This window comes from Procambarus clarkii, chromosome 31 (assembly GCF_040958095.1).
Source record: "Procambarus clarkii isolate CNS0578487 chromosome 31, FALCON_Pclarkii_2.0, whole genome shotgun sequence".
Taxonomy (NCBI): domain Eukaryota; kingdom Metazoa; phylum Arthropoda; class Malacostraca; order Decapoda; family Cambaridae; genus Procambarus; species Procambarus clarkii.
Window position 1 is genome coordinate 15,893,884 of NC_091180.1, and position 20,081 is coordinate 15,913,964.

The window sequence follows — 20,081 nt, forward strand, 5'->3', positions numbered from 1 at the left end:
CCTCCTACGGTAATTGTTATCAATGCTTCATTCCGGGTAATCAAGTTCAAATACATTTATTGAGATAATATAATACATTTCAAAGGGATAGAGTAGCTTAGGCTATTTCTACCCTTCACTACTTCAAGTTCCTCACACTACTTCAAGTCCCTCAAGGGGCGTCCAAATCCCCTAACTGGTCCAGCACTTGTGAGGGACAAATTCTAGCATCTGGATGAGCCCACGCCGAATGACCTCGCTGAGTTTGCATTTAAAATATACAGGTTACCAATCAGTAATTCCCTGCTTGAACGGGCATTTTCGAGAGTAATAGCTGTAAGATATACAGCAAGAAGGAAACCGGTCTTGTTGTTCATCATTTGAACCACCCATGTCTTTGTTAAAATATAGTTCTGCAAAACATAAGAATGAGGTTGTGGGTGCAGCTGAACTTCTTGATAATAATAATGATAAGTATTGTTCGAGTGTGGAGACGTGGAGGGACTCTACATTCATATAAATATGTGTTTCATGCGGCAAATATTGGTAAGTTATCCTATTATAGCATTTTTTTATTAAATACCTGCAATAATAATAATAATAAAACCAATACAATCGTGTGGTGTTATTCCATGTCTTATATATTTATTTGAAAACCGTATCAGTCAGTAAACAAAATATTGGGCTACTTTTATTACAAATTCGCTACTTTTAGGAATTCAGATGTGGCAAGCCTCGTGCACAGTGAGGTTCCTGCAGCCAACAGTGCCCGGCTCCCAGCCTTGGTGCCGTGCAGCGCTGACTCCCTCTAACCGTCGCCGGATAATGTTTTGCTTTTGCTGCCTATTTGCTTTTGTTTTGCCGTAAGACACCTTCATTCAGCTGCTGGGTGAGTTGAGACATCCGGCGCATATGTCGTAAAGGGGGCGGTGACAGATTTTCTTATTTTTTTCCGCTTGTAGGGCGTGGAGCGGGGGTCTGGCGGGCCCCCTGGAGGCTGCTGTGTTTCCTTGGGATATGGAGGGCCTCTGACTCTAGGTCTGCCGGGGTTGTTACCGTGTGTGTGGTGTGGGTAACCGGTGCTTGCCCTGCCCGGGGTATGCGAGTATAACCCCAGGTGGGCAGCGCCACTAGGCCGTTGTGATTTATGTGCCGTTTTCCGGGACAGCTTTCCGTTGCATACGCCGGGAGTCAGGTCCGGCGAGGTGCAGACGCCTAGCTTCCACGTCGCTCTTAAATCGACAACAACGACAGTTAACAGGACCATTAAAAAGACAATGAAGAGGTAGAAGACAAAGGCAACATTAGTGACGTTAGATAAGTGATGATTAACGAAGTTAAGAATCATACAGGAGCTTAACGAATGAAATATAACTGGGAGCGATTGTTGCTCAGCGCTGAGAGGGCGTCACTGGCCGCCAGAATCACCCACCAGACGTCAAGGTAAAAATGTTCTGGCCTTAAATCAAGAGAAAATTAGCAGGGGCCAGCAGAGGAACACGGCGGGCTGGTGAGTAGAGCTGATATATTCAGTTCTACTCCATTATACGAGGCCTAAGAATTCTTACATTATTGGGTAGCCTAAGAAGCAAGTCAACATAAATCCATATTGTTCAATACTGTACTAGTAGTAGTATGTACTATCCAGTTTAAATATTACTCCATTATTTGTTACGTAAGTTGGTGCATGTGTTTGGTGAGTGGTTGAAGGCTGCGTGGTGCGGTAAGTATATCCTCATTCCAAGATAATTGATTTTTCCTAAATGGTATCATGTATTTAGAAATATTATTTTTTCATGTCATGTTTTGCTACTTATGTTTTATAAGGCAATTTGTAGTAGTTAATGTGTATTGATGCGACAAAAGCCATTGACCACTATGTTATGTAAGCCTACATGTAATAATTTGTCAAAGATTTATTAAAATAACTAAGTGTGTGAATTATTTTAGCATATACGTGATACATTAAGTATAAAAATACATACAAATATTAATATACAACATGATAAGGAGTTAGTGAAAATTTATGTAGCCTACGAAAAAGTGTAATATATTGCAGGAATTGATGGATGGTGTGAGTGGGGTGGCCGCGCTCTCTAGCCCTCCCCTCCGTAGAGTAGTGGTTTAGCCTAACTAAAAGTGTCGAAACTTTAGGCTTCCCACCTGACCTACAGGAGCTGAGAGGTCATTAGACCCCTAAAAGAGTCAACACTGAGGGGTTTTAATTTCCTTAAACCACTGCCGTTTTTACGTTGGGGTAGATTGAGTAAAACTTGTGCATTGAGTAAGTGAATGGTGTGTGTGTGTGTGTGTGTGTGTATTCACCTAGTTGTGCATTTCGGGGGTTGAGCTCTGCTCTTTCGGCCCGCCTCTCAACTGTCAATCAATCAACTGTTACTAACTTTCTTTTTCACACCCACACACACACACACCCCAGGAAGCAGCCCGTAACAGCTGTCTAACTCCTAGGTACCTATTTACTGCTAGGTAACAGGGAAATTATGGTGAAAGAAAATCTGCCCATTTGTTTCTGCCGGCCCAGGGAATTGAACCCCGGTCCACATGACTACGTATCAGGCTGTCCACTTAGCCACCAGCGCCCCTGGTGGCTAACCTTTGGCGGCTTTGTTTACAATTATTAAACAGTTAATGAGCTCGGAAGCACCAGGAGGCTGTTTATAACAATAACCACAGTTGATTGGCAAGTTTTCATGCTTGTAAACTGTTTAATAAAGTAACCAAAGCCATCAAAGATTGAGGAAAGATGTACACGTTCGTAAGTACTTGCGTAACTGCTTCGTGAATCTGGTCTCTCAGGGGTCATAAGAGCCCAGGCAATCCACGAAATCGACCAATCCGTTAAAAATGCGACGTATTAGTAAGAAATAAAGCAGCGTAATATTGACGTTTCCCATGCATCGACGCGATAGGGTAAGCGAACTGCCTTGGTGTTTACCTTCCTGGTTAGGGGAAACAGTTGTATATTTTACGGAGTGGCAAAGAAGAAAACTGGCCGACTCATTTGCCACATGCAGCGTCAGAATTGCCGTGGTTTTAATTTCACCAAAGCGCTGGAATTCTGACGTTATGGGTGATGGCATCAGCATATTGGAATCTGGAGTTGTTATAATACGGTATATTATAAAAAGGGAAGGAACTAGCAGGCGAAAGTTCCAAGCCATTGCGATTATATGGGACACTGGGAAGGGATAAGGATTTGGGATGAGACTGGGGGGAGGGAAGGAATGGTGCCCAACCACTTGGACGGTCGGGGATTGAACGCCGACCTGCATGAAGCGAGACCGTCGCTCTACCGTCCAGCCCAAGTGGTTGAACGATGGAACTCTTTATAGATGTATTGAATTATATAGTGGCGGCAGTGTATAAGGTCCATTAACGAGGAACTTGTATCTGGGACTTACATAAGGGTTTTAAACAGAGAGAGAGAAAGAGGGTAAGTTACCTGTAGGACTTACGCGAGTGACTTACGCAAGCAATTCACGCGAGAACCGTAGGTGAGCAATTTATGTGTATGAAGGACTTAGGCGAGGTCCTGTTGCAGCAAGTGCGGGTAGCGGCGGGGGTGGCGGGAGCTGCGGCCCTCACCACCACAGGTCAGTAGCGGCCTGGCTGCCGAAGGAGTGATAGTGTCGCGTCCTGCTCTCCCCTCCACCATAACCCACAATGTAGTGCTTGTTCGTTCCATAGAAAATCCCACTAACAGATGAGCGGACAGCGTAGCAAGGTCTCTGGAGTTCGCTGTAGCAATGACGGCTGGAAATAAACTTTCGCGCTAGGTAGTTTTAAGATCAAGTTATCCGCCAGTTATTATAATGACTTAACATTGTTGTATGTTGGCCGAGGCGCTGCGAGTGTCCGCATGAGTACTCTCGTCTTAAGGTAAGATATAGGAATATTTTAATGATAGCTTTTCCCACCAGTAAATTAAATCCCTTGAAGATTAAATGTATTTAATGGCAATTTGATCTATGTCTCGTGTGCTTTGTGGTAAAGGAAGGTTTATCAGCGGTTAAAACCACACTGTGAGGTGGTTGATGTAGAGTACTGAACCACTGTGAGGTGGTTGATGTAGAGTACTGAACCACTGTGAGGTGGTTGATGTAGAGTACTGAACCACTGTGAGGTGGTTGATGTAGAGTACTAAACCACTGTGAGGTGGTTGATGTAGAGTACTGAACCACACTGGAGGGTGGTTGATGTAGAGTACTGAACCACTGTGAGGTGGTTGATGTAGAGTACTAAACCACTGTGAGGTGGTTGATGTAGAGTACTGAACCACACTGGAGGGTGGTTGATGTAGAGTACTGAACCACTGTGAGGTGGTTGATGTAGAGTACTAAACCACACTGGAAGGTGGTTGATGTAGAGTACTGAACCACTGTGAGGTGGTTGATGTAGAGTACTGAACCACACTGGAGGGTGGTTTAGTGAGGTGGTTTAAGGTTTATGAGTAGTTCTCTGGGGTTATACAGTGTGAGGTGTAGGGAAGATCACCACTGTTGTGAGGGGGGGAGGCAGGGGTGTAATCACCTGTTTGTACTCAAATATTTGTGCCTGGGGGATCGAACACTGGCTCGCGGACTCCGCTTTCCTAGCCGCCGTCTCTTTACTGCAATGACTCCTGGCCTTTTACCTTATAATACCTACTTTTAAAGTTATGAATAAAGGTTCCATCTGGGGATCGAACCTCGTCGCAAACTTCTGAACCTTTCCAGTTGCCTTAAGTGTTTCTTCAGGGGGGGTGGGGGGCCTCCATGATGGTGCTGCATACTCTAAGGCTGGTCTCACGTATGTGGTGTGATGCCTTCATTCTTACCTTCCCGAATGATGTTCTGAATGTTTGGGTCTGAGTGGTGTAGGGTGTAGGGTTCAAGTGTAGTGTGTAGGGTTCAGGGTGTAGTGTGTAGGGTTCAGGGTGTAGTGTGTAGGGTTCAGGGTGTAGTGTGTAGGGCTCAGGGTGTAGTTTGTAGGGTTCAGGGTGTAGTGTGTGGGGTTCAGGGTGTAGTGTGTAGGGTTCAGGGTGTAGTGTGTAGGGTTCAGGGTGTAGTGTGTAGGGTTCAGGGTGTAGTGTGTAGGGTTCAGGGTGTAGTGTGTAGGGTTCAGGGTGTAGTGTGTAGGGTTCAGGGTGTAGTGTGTAGGGTTCAGGGTGTAGTGTGTAGGGTGTGTAATGTTGGGTGTGGGGGCTGGTGGTCCAACCCGTTCTCGCACTCGTATAGTCAATATTGACTTATTAAATACGTGCATATGTGACATACTAATTTAATGTGACTATTTTAGTTTACCTTGAGAAGCTTCATAGAAAACACCGACCTCACCTAACCTTCTTAGTATGTTAAGATAAACATCTTATTGCTTCGTAATTACAATTATTACTTAACCTATGGGGGTCCTCAGTCCCTTACTTCAGATAAAGTCTTGGGTTATCTCCCGCTATGTTTCATTATATCTTTACACACCATCCACCTCCTCCCAGCAGTACTCACAGACCATCCACCTCCTCCCAGCAGTACTCACAGACCATCCACCTCCTCCCAGCAGTACTCACAGACCATCCACCTCCTCCCAGCAGTACTCACAGACCATCCACCTCCTCCCAGCAGTACTCACACACCATCCACCTCCTCCCAGCAGTACTCACAGACCATCCACCTCCTCCCAGCAGTACTCACAGACCATCCACCTCCTCCCAGCAGTACTCATAACCATCCACCTCCTCCCAGTAGTACTCACAGACCATCCACCTCCTCCCAGCAGTACTCACAGACCATCCACCTCCTCCCAGCAGTACTCACAGACCATCCACCTCCTCCCAGCAGTACTCACAGACCATCCACCTCCTCCCAGCAGTACTCATAACCATCCACCTCCTCCCAGTAGTACTCACAGACCATCCACCTCCTCCCAGCAGTACTCACAGACCATCCACCTCCACCCAGCAGTACTCACAGACCATCCACCTCCACCCAGTAGCACTCACAGACCATCCACCACCACCCAGTAGTACTCACAGACCATCCACCACCACCCAGTAGTACTCACAGACCATCCACCTCCTCCCAGCAGTACTCACAGACCATCCACCTCCTCCCAGCAGTACTCACAGACCATCCACCTCCTCCCAGCAGTACTCATAACCATCCACCTCCTCCCAGTAGTACTCACAGACCATCCACCTCCTCCCAGCAGTACTCACAGACCATCCACCTCCACCCAGCAGTACTCACAGACCATCCACCTCCACCCAGTAGCACTCACAGACCATCCACCACCACCCAGTAGTACTCACAGACCATCCACCACCACCCAGTAGTACTCACAGACCATCCACCTCCTCCCAGCAGTACTCACAGACCATCCACCTCCTCCCAGCAGTACTCACAGACCATCCACCTCCTCCCAGCAGTACTCACAGACCATCCACCTCCTCCCAGCAGTACTCACAGACCATCCACCTCCACCCAGTAGCACTCACAGACCATCCACCACCACCCAGTAGTACTCACAGACCATCCACCACCTCCCAGCAGTACTCACAGACCATCCACCACCTCCCAGCAGTACTCACAGACCATCCACCACCTCCCAGCAGTACTCACAGACCATCCACCTCCTCCCAGCAGTACTCACAGACCATCCACCTCCTCCCAGCAGTACACACAGACCATCCACCTCCTCCCAGCAGTACTCACAGCAACAAGGTGATCGAGAGTACAAATATGCCCTCATAAACCACCATAAAGTCGACGTTTGTAGCACTGACTTTGAACAAACTGGGAAAGTTTTTTTTTTATTTATTTTGCTAATAAAACCTAGACCATCTTAGGCCTGATACCCCCTGAGGCCCAACATAGTACATATATGTACTATAATAGGCCTAGGAATATTTAATTTTGGTTTTGAATTTTATTTTGTTCTGAACTGTATAAAAATAGTACCAAAGGTACCCTACTGGGGCATCAGTCCTCCATATTGGTACCTTTGACCACCCACAGGTACCAAAGGTACCATTTCAGGAGGATGGGTTGATCTCCAGCAAATACAGACCACGTAATACATAAGAATACATAACATACATAACAATACATAGCAATACATATGTACCAGACTACGCAATACTTAAACTATGTATCACAATGTATCTTTGTTAGTAGCGAGAGTAACCATCGTCAGGGGTCAGGGGTCAAGGGTCAGGGGTCAGGTATCAGGGGTCATGTAACAGGGGTCAGGTATCAGGGGTCAGGTATCAGGGGGTCAGGAATCAGGGGTCAGGTATCAGGGGTCAGGTATCAGGGGGTCAGGTATCAGGGGTCAGGGGTCAGGGTGTTGGAAGGTACATGGGGTGAGAGAGGCCAGAAAATAAAGCAGATAAAGCCATAAGGAGCCTCTACAGGGAAGCTGGTGTATGTAAATATACCTCAGCCGCTGCTGGGGATCGAACCCGGACCTCGTTTATAGAGGGTGGATACCATATGTGCCACCCACCTCACTATACAAGTTGAAGGAGAGAGAGAGAGAGAGAGAGAGAGAGAGAGAGAGAGAGAGAGAGAGAGAGAGAGAGAGTGAGAGAGTGAGAGAGTGAGAGAGTGAGAGAGTGAGAGAGTGAGAGAGTGAGAGAGAGAGAGAGAGAGAGAGAGAGAGAGAGAGAGAGAGAGAGAGAGAGAGAGAGAGAGAGAGAGAGAGAGAGAGAGAGAGAGAGAGAGAGAGAAAGAGAGAAAGAGATAAAGAGAGAGAGAGAGAGAGAGAGAGAGAGAGAGAGAGAGAGAGAGAGAGAGAGAGAGAGAGAGAGAGAGAGAGAGAGAGAGAGAGAGAGAGAGAAAGAGAGAAAGAGAGAAAGAGATAAAGAGAGAGAGAGAGAGAGAGAGAGAGAGAGAGAGAGAGAGAGAGAGAGAGAGAGAGAGAGAGAGAGAGAGAGAGAGAGAGCAGGTATAGTGCACCACACACCACCACACCACACACCACCACACAACACACCACACACCACCACACAACACACCACACACCACCACACACCACCACACACCACCACACACCACCACCACACACCACCACACACCACCACACACCACCACACACCACCACACAACACACCACACACCACCAGCCAACATCAACAGGTATTTACACCAATTAACAACAAATCTTGAGGTTAACAAACTTGTAACGAAGTAACGCCTCGTGGAGCAGCGTTAGTATCTTGGGGGGATGGGGGGAGTGGTAGAGCTTCCTGCAGGTCAGCGTTCAATCCCCGACCGTCCCCAAGTGGTTGGGCACCATTCCTTTCCCCCCTCGTCTCATGCAAAATCCTTATCCTGACCCCTTCCCAGTGCTATATAGTCGTAATGGCTTGACGCTTTCCTCCGATATTTCCCTTCCCTTCCCCCCTACATATGAACATACATACAAAAACACATGTCATTTGGTGCATAGAACAAGAGTTTGAAAATCTAATGCATAATGACACGAACAAGGGAGCTGTAGTGGCATGTAATGTGTCTGACACACCGAGTCAGACCCGTGTGTGTCTCCATCTGTTGGCAAAAGTGCCTGAGAGAGGCACTCACTTGGAGCTGAGAGAGGAGCAGTCGCCGCGACTCGAACGTCTGAATGTACTAGTATAAGGAATTATGATGAGCCACGCACCAGACTGCGGCTTCGTAATTGCCGGAATTACGCCGGGATATCGTTAGTTACGGGAGGTGGGTGCGGGTAATGCATTACCCAACAGCGAGCACCCGCATTGTAAACTGTGTGAACATTGTAAACTACGACACTCACACACAGTATTGGTGAATGGTGGAGACTAGTGTAGTAGCACTGTACTCTACGACCCTCACTAGTGTAGTACTGTACTCTACGACCTTCAGTAGTGTAGCACTGTACTCTACGACCTTCAGTAGTGTAGTAGTACTGTACTCTACGACCTTCAGTAGTGTAGCAGCACTGTACTCTACGACCTTCAGTAGTGTAGCAGCACTGTACTCTATGACCTTCAGTAGTGTAGCACTGTACTCTACGACCTTCAGTAGTGTAGCAGCACTGTACTCTACGACCTTCAGTAGTGTAGTAGCACTGTACTCTACGACATGTCCCAGAAAGAACGTCGCTTTTCGGTCGTATGCGTGACGTGGAGGCAAAAATCGTCGTACTAGAAGATGGAAGCGGCTGGGGAAAGGGACGTACTCTCCCGTTTTCTGTTGTGGGTCCTCTGGCAGGTTAGGAGAGACTACTTTAAACTGACCGTTTTCTTGATGTTGGGGACCTTTAGCAGGACGGCCTGGTGTGTGTGTCTACCCTTGATCTACACTCTGAAGCTCCTAGTGTACTCTGAACTACTGAACTACTGAACAACGATGAACAACACTGAGCTACTGAACAACACTGAACTATTGGACAACACTGAACTACTGGACAACGCTGAACAACACTGAACTACTGAACAACGCTGAATTACACTGAACTACTGAACAATGCTGAACAACACTGAACTACTGAACAACGCTGAATTACACTGAACTACTGAACAATGCTGAACAACACTGAACTACTGAACAACGCTGAATTACACTGAACTACTGAACAATGCTGAACAACACTGAACTACTGAACTACTAAATAACGCTGAACAACACTGAACTACTGAACTACTTAACAACGCTGAACAACACTGAACTACTGAACAACACTGAACTACTTAACAACGCTGAACAACACTGAACTACTGAACTACTGAACAACACTGAACTACTGAACAACACTGAACTACTTAACAACGCTGAACAACACTGAACTACTGAACAACACTGAACTACTGAACAACACTGAACTACTGAACAACACTGAACTACTTAACAGCACTGAACTACTGAACAACGCTGAACAACACTGAACTACTTAACAACACTGAACTACTTAACAACGCTGAACAACACTGAACTACTGAACAACGCTGAATTACACTGAACTACTGAACAATGCTGAACAACACTGAACTACTGAACAACGCTGAATTACACTGAACTACTGAACAATGCTGAACAACACTGAACTACTGAACTACTAAACAACGCTGAACAAGACTGAACTACTGAACTACTAAACAACGCTGAACAACACTGAACTACTGAACTACTTAACAACGCTGAACTACTGAACAACACTGAACAACACTGAACTACTGAACAACACTGAACTACTTAACAACGCTGAACAACACTGAACTACTGAACAACACTGAACTACTGAACATTACTGAACTACTGAACAACACTGAACTACTGAACAACACTGAACTACTTAACAACGCTGAACAACACTGAACTACTGAACAACACTGAACTACTGAACAACACTGAACTACTTAACAACACTGAACTACTGAACAACGCTGAACAACACTGAACTACTTAACAACACTGAACTACTTAACAACGCTGAACAACACTGAACTACTGAACAACGCTGAACAACACTGAACTACTGAACAACACTGAACTACTTAACAACGCTGAACAACACTGAACTACTGAACAACACTGAACTACTGAACAACACTGAACTACTTAACAACACTGAACTACTTAACAACGCTGAACAACACTGAACTACTGAACAATACTGAACTACTTAACACTGAACTACTGAACAACACTGAACTACTGAACAACACTGAACTACTTAACAACGCTGAACAACACTGAACTACTGAACAACACTGAACTACTGAACAACACTGAACTACTTAACAACGCTGAACAATGAACTACTAAATAACACTGAACTACTTAACAACGCTGAACAACACTGAACTACTGAACAACACTGAACTACTGAACTACTGAACAACACTCAACTACTGAACAACACTGAACTACTGAACAATACTGAACACTGAACAACACTGAACTACTGAACAACACTCAACTACTGAACAACACTGAACTACTGAACTACACTGAACTACTGAACATCTATACAACGCTGAACAACACTGAACTACTGAACATCACTGAACTACTGAACAATACTGAACTACTGAACAACACTCAACTACTGAGCAACACTGAACTACTGAACAATACTGAACTACTGAACAATACTGAACACTGAACAACACAGAACTACTGAACAACACTGAACTACTGAACAATACTGAACACTGAACAACACAGAACTACTGAACAACACTGAACTACTGAACAATACTGAACACTGAACAACACAGAACTACTGAACAACACTGAACAACACAGAACTACTGAACAACACTGAACTACTGAACAACACTGAACTACTGAACAATACTGAACTACTGAACAACACTGAACAACACTGAACTACTGAACAACACTGAACTACTGAACAATACTGAACACTGTACAACACTGAACTACTGAACAATACTGAACACTGAACAACACAACTACTGAACAATACTGAACGCTGAACAACACAGAACTACTGAACAACACTGAACTCCACTACTATAGATTAGTGTAGTCTCGTAGTAGTAGCAGGAGGATCAGTAGTAGCATCAGCCTCAGGAGACTATAGGCAGTTGGGTAATTAAGAGTAATTAAAAGTTATAATTAAGTATAACTCTCCCAAGGTAACAAAAAATAAATAATTATGGACTACAAATCATAACAGCTCGCCAACTTGAGGTGGCGTCCCGTTTTCTATTCCTGCCTCTTGGTTTGGTTAGGTTAGGGTCATGTAGTAAATCATTTTAGTGGCGTTGTGAATGTTCGAGAAGGTGGGGGGTGACATATGTCCCCCCCCGAGGTCCAGTCACTCGGGGGGGGGGGGGGGGAGGCGGGACCCCCCGAGGTCCAGTCACTCTGGGAGGGGGGCGGGACCTCCGAGGTCCTGTCACTCTGGGGGGGGAGGCGGGACCCCCCGAGGTCCAGTCACTCGGGGGGGGGGGGCGGGACCCCCGAGGTCCTGTCACTCTGGGGGGGGGGGCGGGACCCCCCGAGGTCCAGTCACTCTGGGGGGGGGGTGGACCCCCCCAGGTCCAGTCACTCTGGAGGGGGGGGGGCGGGACCCCCCCGAGGTTCAGTCACTTTTGGGGGGGGGACCCCCCGAGGTCCAGTCACTCTGGGGGCGGGACCCCCCGAGGTCCAGTCACTCTGGGGGTGAGGAACCCCCGAGGTCCAGTCACTCTGGGGGCGGGACCCCCGAGGTCCAGTCACTCTGGGGGTGAGGAACCCCCCGAGGTCCAGTCACTCTTGGGGTGAGGGACCCCCCGAGGTCAAGTCACTCTGGGGGCGGGACCCCCCGAGGTCCAGTCACTAGGGGCGGGACCCCCCGAGGTCCAGTCACTCTGGGGGTGAGGGACCCCCCGAGGTCCAGTCACTCTGGGGGTGAGGGACCCCCCGAGATCCAGTCACTCTGGGGGTGAGGGATCCCCCGAGGTCCAGTCACTCTGGGGGTGAGGGACCCCCCGAGGTCCAGTCACTCTGGGGGTGAGGGACCCCCCGAGGTCCAGTCACTCTGGGGGTGAGGGATCCCCCGAGGTCCAGTCACTCTGGGGGTGAGGGACTCCCCGAGGTCCAGTCACTCTGGGGGGGGGGGGCGGGACCCCCGAGGCAGCAAGGTTTATAGGGTTAACTTTGGTCACAGTTGAGAGTTAATATTAAAGCCTTGAGTGTCAAGTTCGGTCAACTTGGCCGGCGGCGGCCTGGGTCACCCTCATGACCACCAACGGCCGCTCCCGCCAGAATTTGAAACTGCGGAGGGCCCGTGACCTCCAGGGGTCCTGACCTCCAGGGCCCGTGACCTCCAGGGGTCCTGACCTCCAGGGGTCCTGACCTCCAGGGGTCCTGACCTCCAGGGTCCCTGACCTCCAGGGGTCCTGACCTCTAGGGTCCCTGACCTCCAGGGGTCCTGACCTCCAGGGCTCCTGACCTCCAGGGCTCTTGACCTCCAGGGCCCCTGACCTCCAGGGGTCCTGACCGTGGGCTCCCAGGGCCTGGGGCAGCTCCCAGGGTGGGTCACAGGGCCAGGGGGGTGAGCTCCCAGGGTGGGTCACAGGGCCTGGGGGAGCTCCCGGGGTGGGTCACAGAACCTGGGGGAGCTCCCAGGGTGGGTCACAGTGCCTGGGGGAGCTCCCAGGGTGGGTCACAGGGCCTGGGGGAGCTCCCAGGGTGGGTCACAGGGCCAGGGGGTGAGCTCCCAGGGTGGGTCACAGGGCCTGGGGGAGCTCCCAGGGTGGGTCACAGGGCCAGGGGGGTGAGCTCCCAGGGTGGGTCACAGGGCCTGGGGGAGCTCCCGGGGTGGGTCACAGAACCTGGGGAAGCTCCCAGGGTGGGTCACAGTGCCTGGGGGAGCTCCCAGGGTGGGTCACAGTGCCTGGGGGAGCTCCCAGGGTGGGTCACAGTGCCTGGGGGAGCTCCCAGGGTGGGTCACAGGGCCTGGGGGAGCTCCCAGGGTGGGTCACAGTGCCTGGGGGAGCTCCCAGGGTGGGTCACAGTGCCTGGGGGAGCTCCCAGGGTGGGTCACAGTGCCTGGGGGAGCTCCCAGGGTGGGTCACAGTGCCTGGGGGAGCTCCCAGGGTGGGTCACTGCCTGGGGGAGCTCCCAGGGTGGGTCACAGGGCCTGGGGGAGCTCCCAGGGTGGGTCACAGGGCCTGGGGGAGCTCCCAGGGTGGGTCACAATGCCTGGGGGAGCTCCCAGGGTGGGTCACAGTGCCTGGGGGAGCTCCCAGGGTGGGTCACAGTGCCTGGGTGAGCTCCCAGGGTGGGTCACAGGGCCTGGGGGAGCTCCCAGGGTGGGTCACAGTGCCTGGGGGAGCTCCCAGGGTGGGTCACAGTGCCTGGGGGAGCTCCCAGGGTGGGTCACAGTGCCTGGGGGAGCTCCCAGGGTGGGTCACAGTGCCTGGGGGAGCTCCCAGGGTGGGTCACAGTGCCTGGGGGAGCTCCCAGGGTGGGTCACAGTGCCTGGGGGAGCTCCCAGGGTGGGTCACAGTGCCTGGGGGAGCTCCCAGGGTGGGTCACAGTGCCTGGGGGAGCTCCCAGGGTGGGTCACAGTGCCCGGGGCAGCTCCCAGGGCCCGGGGCAGCTCCCAGGGTGGGTCACAGGGCCTGGGGGAGCTCCCAAGGTGGGTCACAGGGCCTGGGGCAGCTCCTAGAGTGGGTCACAGGGCCTGGGGCAGCTCCCAGGGTGGGTCACAGGGCCTGGGGGAGCTCCCAAGGTGGGTCACAGGGCCTGGGGGAACTCCCAGGGTGGGTCACAGTGCCTGGGGGGCTCCCAGGGTGGATCACAGGGTCTGGGGCAGCTCCCAGGGCCTGGGGCAGCTCCCAGGGTGGGTCACAGGGCCTCCCAAGGTGGGTCACAGGGCCTGGGGGAGCTCCCAGGGTGGGTCACAGGGCCTGGGGGAGCTCCCAAGGTGGGTCACAGGGCCTGGGGGAGCTTCCAGGGTGGGTCACAGGGCCTGGGGGAGCTCCCAGGGTGGGTCACAGTGCCTGGGGGGCTCCCAGGGTGGGTCACAGGGCCTGGGGGAGCTCCCAAGGTGGGTCACAGGGCCTGGGGGAGCTCCCAGGGTGGGTCACAGGGCCTGGGGGAGCTCCCAGGGTGGGTCACAGTGCCTGGGGGAGCTCCCAGGGTGGGTCACAGTGCCTGGGGGAGCTCCCAGGGTGGGTCACAGGGCCTGGGGGAGCTCCCAGGGTGGGTCACAGTGCCTGGTGGAGCTCCCAGGGTGGGTCACAGGGCCAGGGGGAGCTCCCAGGGTGGGTCACAGTGCCTGGGGGAGCTCCCAGGGTGGGTCACAGTGCCTGGGGGAGCTCCCCGGGTGGGTCACAGGGCCTGGGGCAGCTCCCAGGGTAGGTCACAGGGCCTGGGGGAGCTCCCAAGGTGTGTCACAGGGCCTGGGGGAGCTCCCAGGGTGGGTCACAGTGCCTGGGGGAGCTCCCCGGGTGGGTCACAGGGCCTGGGGCAGCTCCCAGGGTAGGTCACAGGGCCTGGGGGAGCTCCCAAGGTGTGTCACAGGGCCTGGGGGAGCTCCCAGGGTGGGTCACAGGGCCTGGGGGAGCTCCCAAGGTGGGTCACAGGGCCTGGGGGAGCTCCCAAAGTGGGTCACAGGGCCTGGGGGAGCTCCCAGGGTGGGTCACAGGGCCTGGGGGAGCTCCCAAGGTGGGTCACAGGGCCTGGGGGAACTCCCAGGGTGGGTCACAGTGCCTGGGGGGCTCCCAGGGTGGATCACAGGGTCTGGGGCAGCTCCCAGGGCCTGGGGCAGCTCCCAGGGTGGGTCACAGGGCCTCCCAAGGTGGGTCACAGGGCCTGGGGGAGCTCCCAGGGTGGGTCACAGGGCCTGGGGGAGCTCCCAAGGTGGGTCACAGGGCCTGGGGGAGCTTCCAGGGTGGGTCACAGGGCCTGGGGGAGCTCCCAGGGTGGGTCACAGTGCCTGGGGGGCTCCCAGGGTAGGTCACAGTGCCTGGGGGAGCTCCCAGGGTGGGTCACAGGGCCTGGGGGAGCTCCCAGGGTGGGTCACAGTGCCTGGGGGAGCTCCCAGGGTGGGTCACAGTGCCTGGGGGAGCTCCCAGGGTGGGTCACAGGGCCTGGGGGAGCTCCCAGGGTGGGTCACAGTGCCTGGTGGAGCTCCCAGGGTGGGTCACAGGGCCAGGGGGAGCTCCCAGGGTGGGTCACAGTGCCTGGGGGAGCTCCCAGGGTGGGTCACAGTGCATGGGGGAGCTCCCAGGGTGGGTCACAGGGCCTGGGGGAGCTCCCAAGGTGGGTCACAGGGCCTGGGGGAGCTTCCAGGGTGGGTCACAGGGCCTGGGGGAGCTCCCAGGGTGGGTCACAGTGCCTGGGGGGCTCCCAAGGTGGGTCACAGTGCCTGGGGGAGCTCCCAGGGTGGGTCACAGGGCCTGGGGGAGCTCCCAGGGTGGGTCACAGTGCCTGGGGGAGCTCCCAGGGTGGGTCACAGTGCCTGCGGGAGCTCCCAGGGTGGGTCACAGGGCCTGGGGGAGCTCCCAGGGTGGGTCACAGTGCCTGGTGGAGCTCCCAGGGTGGGTCACAGTGCCTGGGGGAGCTCCCAGGGTGGGTCACAGTGCCTGGGGGAGCTCCCCGGGTGGGTCACAGGGCCTGGGGCAGCTCCCAGGGCCTGGGGGAGCTCCCAAGGTGTGTCACAGGGCCTGGGGAAGCTCCCAGGGTGGGTCACAGGGCCTGGGGGAGCTCCCAAGGTGGGTCACAGGGCCTAGGGGAGCTCCCAAGGTGGGTCACAGGGCCTGGGGGAGCTCCCAGGGTGGGTCACAGGGCCTGGGGGAGCTCCCAAGGTGGGTCACAGGGCCTGGGGGAGCTCCCAGGGTGGGTCACAGGGCCTGGGGGAGCTCCCAAGGTGGGTCACAGGGCCTGGGGGAGCTCCCAGGGTGGGTCACAGGGCCTGGGGGAGCTCCCAGGGTGGGTCACAGGGCCTGGGTGAGCTCCCAGGGTGGGTCACAGGGCCTGGGGGAGCTCCCAGGGTGGGTCACAGGGCCTGGGGGAGCTCCCAGGGTAGTATGGAGAGCTTAGCCTGGGATTAAGGACCGCTTTACTTCTCTATGATGTGTGATCTTAATTAATACCTGATGCTCCATTAGTGCCCCCCCCTGATGTGTGTGTGTGGGTGTGTGTATGTGTGTGTGTGTGTGTGTGTGTATGTGTGTGTGTGTGTGTGTGTGTTTACTAGTTGTGTTTTTGCGGGGGTTGAGCTTTGCTCTTTCGGCCCGCCTCTCAACTGTCAATAAACTGTTTACTAACTACTTTTTTTTTTCCCACACCACACCCCCCCCAGGAAGCAGCCCGTGACAGCTGACTAACTCCCAAGTACCTATTTACTGCTAGGTAACAGGGGCATTCAGGGTGAAAGAAACTTTGCCCATTTGTTTCTGCCTCGTGCGGGAATCGAACCCGCGCCACAGAATTACGAATCCTGCGCGCTATCCACCAGGCTACGAGGCCCCACATGTGTGTGTGTGTGTGGGGGGGGGGTGTTTAATCACCTATTTGTGCATTAGGATCAAGCTCTGGCTCCTGGACCCCGTCTTTTTAGCATCTGAGTCTCCAGCTTCCGGCTGTGTCCGCTGGCTCGACGGTATTCATTTAACATCGTCTCTCTCTTTTTCACTCTATCAATCCCCCATAAGTATTTTAAACGTCTCTATCATGTCTCCTCGCGCTCTCCTTTTCTCTAGTGTCGTTAGGGACCAAATTTCCCTTCTTCATAACGCCTGAAAAATAAATAATTAAGTCGTGAGGATCTTGACATTGGCAGCTAACTGTGAGCTTAACAGCCTCGTGTGGCGGCGGTAGTTATGGTAATGAACGAACTCCGCTGATTGGTCGCAGCACATCACGTGACCAAACAACTAACTCCGCTGATTGGTCGCAGCACATCACGTGACTAAACAACTCTGCTAATTTTTGTTCTCGTGGTCAACGAATGAAAAGAATTTGACGACAAAATTTATAATTTGTTTTAACAATCTTGGTTGATAGCGTATGGGGTATGACAGCTGAGTGGACAGCGCTTCGGATTCGTAGTCCTGAGGTTCCGGGTTCGATCCCTCGAGGAGGTGGAGTTCTTATTAATGTAAGCGTTAGTAACAAGACACCTGGTGTGGTTCTTCAGCTATATCTTGCTCTGGTTAGGCCCCATTTAGATTATGCAGTTCAGTTTTGGTCGCCGTACTATAGAATGGATATAAATTCACTTGAACGTGTCCAGCGTAGGATGACTAAGTTAATTCCCCAAATTAGAAATCTTTCATATGAAGAAAGATTAACAAAGCTTAAGTTGCATTCACTGGAAAGGCGAAGAGTTAGGGGTGACATGATAGAGGTTTACAAGTGGATGAATGGATATAACAAAGGGGATATTAATAGGGTATTAAAAGTATCAACACAAGACAGAACACGAAAAAATGGGTATAAATTGGATAAGTTTAGATTTCGGAAAGACATGGGTAAATACTGGTTCGGTAACAGGGTTGTTGATTTGTGGAACCAATTACCGCGTAACGTGGTGGAGGTGGTGTCCCCTCGATTGTTTCAAGCGCGGGTTGGACATGTATATGAGTGGGATTGGGTGGTTATAGATAGGAGCTGCCTCGTATGGGCCAATAGGCCTTCTGCAGTTACATTTGTTCTTATGTTCTTATGTAACAAAAAGGAGGCCGGGTCGAGGACCGGGCCGCGGGGACGCTAAGCCCCGAAATCGTCCCAAGATAACCTCAAGACAACTGCGACACTTGACTGTGTGAGGTGTAGACAACTGCGACACTTGACTGTGTGAGGTGTAGACAGCTGCGACACTTGACTGTGTGAGGTGTAGACAACTGCGACACTTGACTGTGTGAGGTGTAGACAACTGCGACACTTGACTGTGTGAGGTGTAGACAACTGCGACACTTGACTGTGTGAGGTGTAGACAGCTGCGACACTTGACTGTGTGAGGTGTAGACAACTGCGACACTTGACTGTGTGAGGTGTAGACAACTGCGACACTTGACTGTGTGAGGTGTAGACAGCTGCGACACTTGACTGTGTGAGGTGTAGACAACTGCGACACTTGACTGTGTGAGGTGTAGACAGCTGCGACACTTGACTGTGTGAGGTGTAGACAACTGCGACACTTGACTGTGTGAGGTGTAGACAACTGCGACACTTGACTGTGTGAGGTGTAGACAGCTGCGACACTTGACTGTGTGAGGTGTAGACAACTGCGACACTTGACTGTGTGAGGTGTAGACAACTGCGACACTTGACTGTGTGAGGTGTAGACAACTGCGACACTTGACTGTGTGAGGTGTAGACAGCTGCGACACTTGACTGTGTGAGGTGTAGACAACTGCGACACTTGACTGTGTGAGGTGTAGACAACTGCGACACTTGACTGTGTGAGGTGTAGACAACTGCGACACTTGACTGTGTGAGGTGTAGACAGCTGCGACACTTGACTGTGTGAGGTGTAGACAACTGCGACACTTGACTGTGTGAGGTGTAGACAACTGCGACACTTGACTGTGTGAGGTGTAGACAGCTGCGACACTTGACTGTGTGAGGTGTAGACAACTGCGACACTTGACTGTGTGAGGTGTAGACAACTGTGACACTTGACTGTGTGAGGTGTAGACAACTGCGACACTTGACTGTGTGAGGTGTAGACAGCTGCGACACTTGACTGTGTGAGGTGTAGACAACTGCGACACTTGACTGTGTGAGGTGTAGACAACTGTGACACTTGACTGTGTGAGGTGTAGACAACTGCGACACTTGACTGTGTGAGGTGTAGACAACTGTGACACTTGACTGTGTGAGGTGTAGACACAGGGAAGACACATCAGTGAGGGTGACAGTCTCCACGTCATAAGACTTTACATGTGTCGGAATGTAAACAAAAGACTAACGCCGGATCAGACCCGGTGTGTGTGGGCGCTGCTGATAAGACCTGGACGCCGCCTCACACATGTGGCTCCTACACCCACACCTGAAACATCTAGGGGGGTCAGATAAGACCCCCAGGCATACATCTGGGGTCAGAAAAGACCCCAGACATACATGTGGGGTCAAATAAACCCAGATTATACCAGGGGGAAAATCCGCGGGAATCCGTCTCTCGCAGGAATCCGGATTAGACCGTTTTTGTTGGCCCGGGGAAGCGATTGCGTCATAATCCATACCCGGAGAGGAATTTCCTTGTGTAGACTTTTTAATTTTGATAATTCAGCCGTGGTTGGCAGACTTTGAGACGCGCAATATATCGAGCAAGAGTTTATAGAGAGCCTCTGAGGTATGTGAAGGGCTCTATGAGAGATAGAGACGCCTGTAGGCTCTGCGTAGAGCAGCATTTTAATGGTCTTACAGATATCCTCCCAGGTAGTCTTACAGATATCCTCCCAGGCAGTCTCACAGATATCCTCCCAGTGAGTCTTACAGATATCCTCCCAGGTAGTCTTACAGATATCCTCCCAGTGAGTCTTACAGATATCCTCCCAGGTAGTCTTACAGATATCCGTCCCAGGTAGTCTTACTGATATCCTCCCAGGTAGTCTTACAGATATCCTCCCAGGCAGTCTCACAGATATCCTCCCAGTGAGTCTTACAGAT

General features: G+C 51.9%; 1 protein-coding gene across 3 annotated transcripts in view; it reads left to right on the forward strand.

The window, feature by feature from the left end:
• Positions 1–842: 842 nt before the first annotated feature.
• Positions 843–20,081, forward strand: part of LOC123758639 (uncharacterized) — a 63,988-nt gene continuing 44,749 nt past the window's right edge. The window contains exon 1 of one of the 3 annotated variants that reach the window (XM_069334375.1): positions 843–868. The gene's annotated coding sequence lies outside the window, so the exon portion shown is untranslated. Of the gene's footprint in view, positions 869–1,406; positions 1,423–3,849; positions 3,880–20,081 lie in introns of those variants that run through there. The other 2 variants (XM_069334376.1, XM_045743160.2) reach the window with 2 other exon arrangements.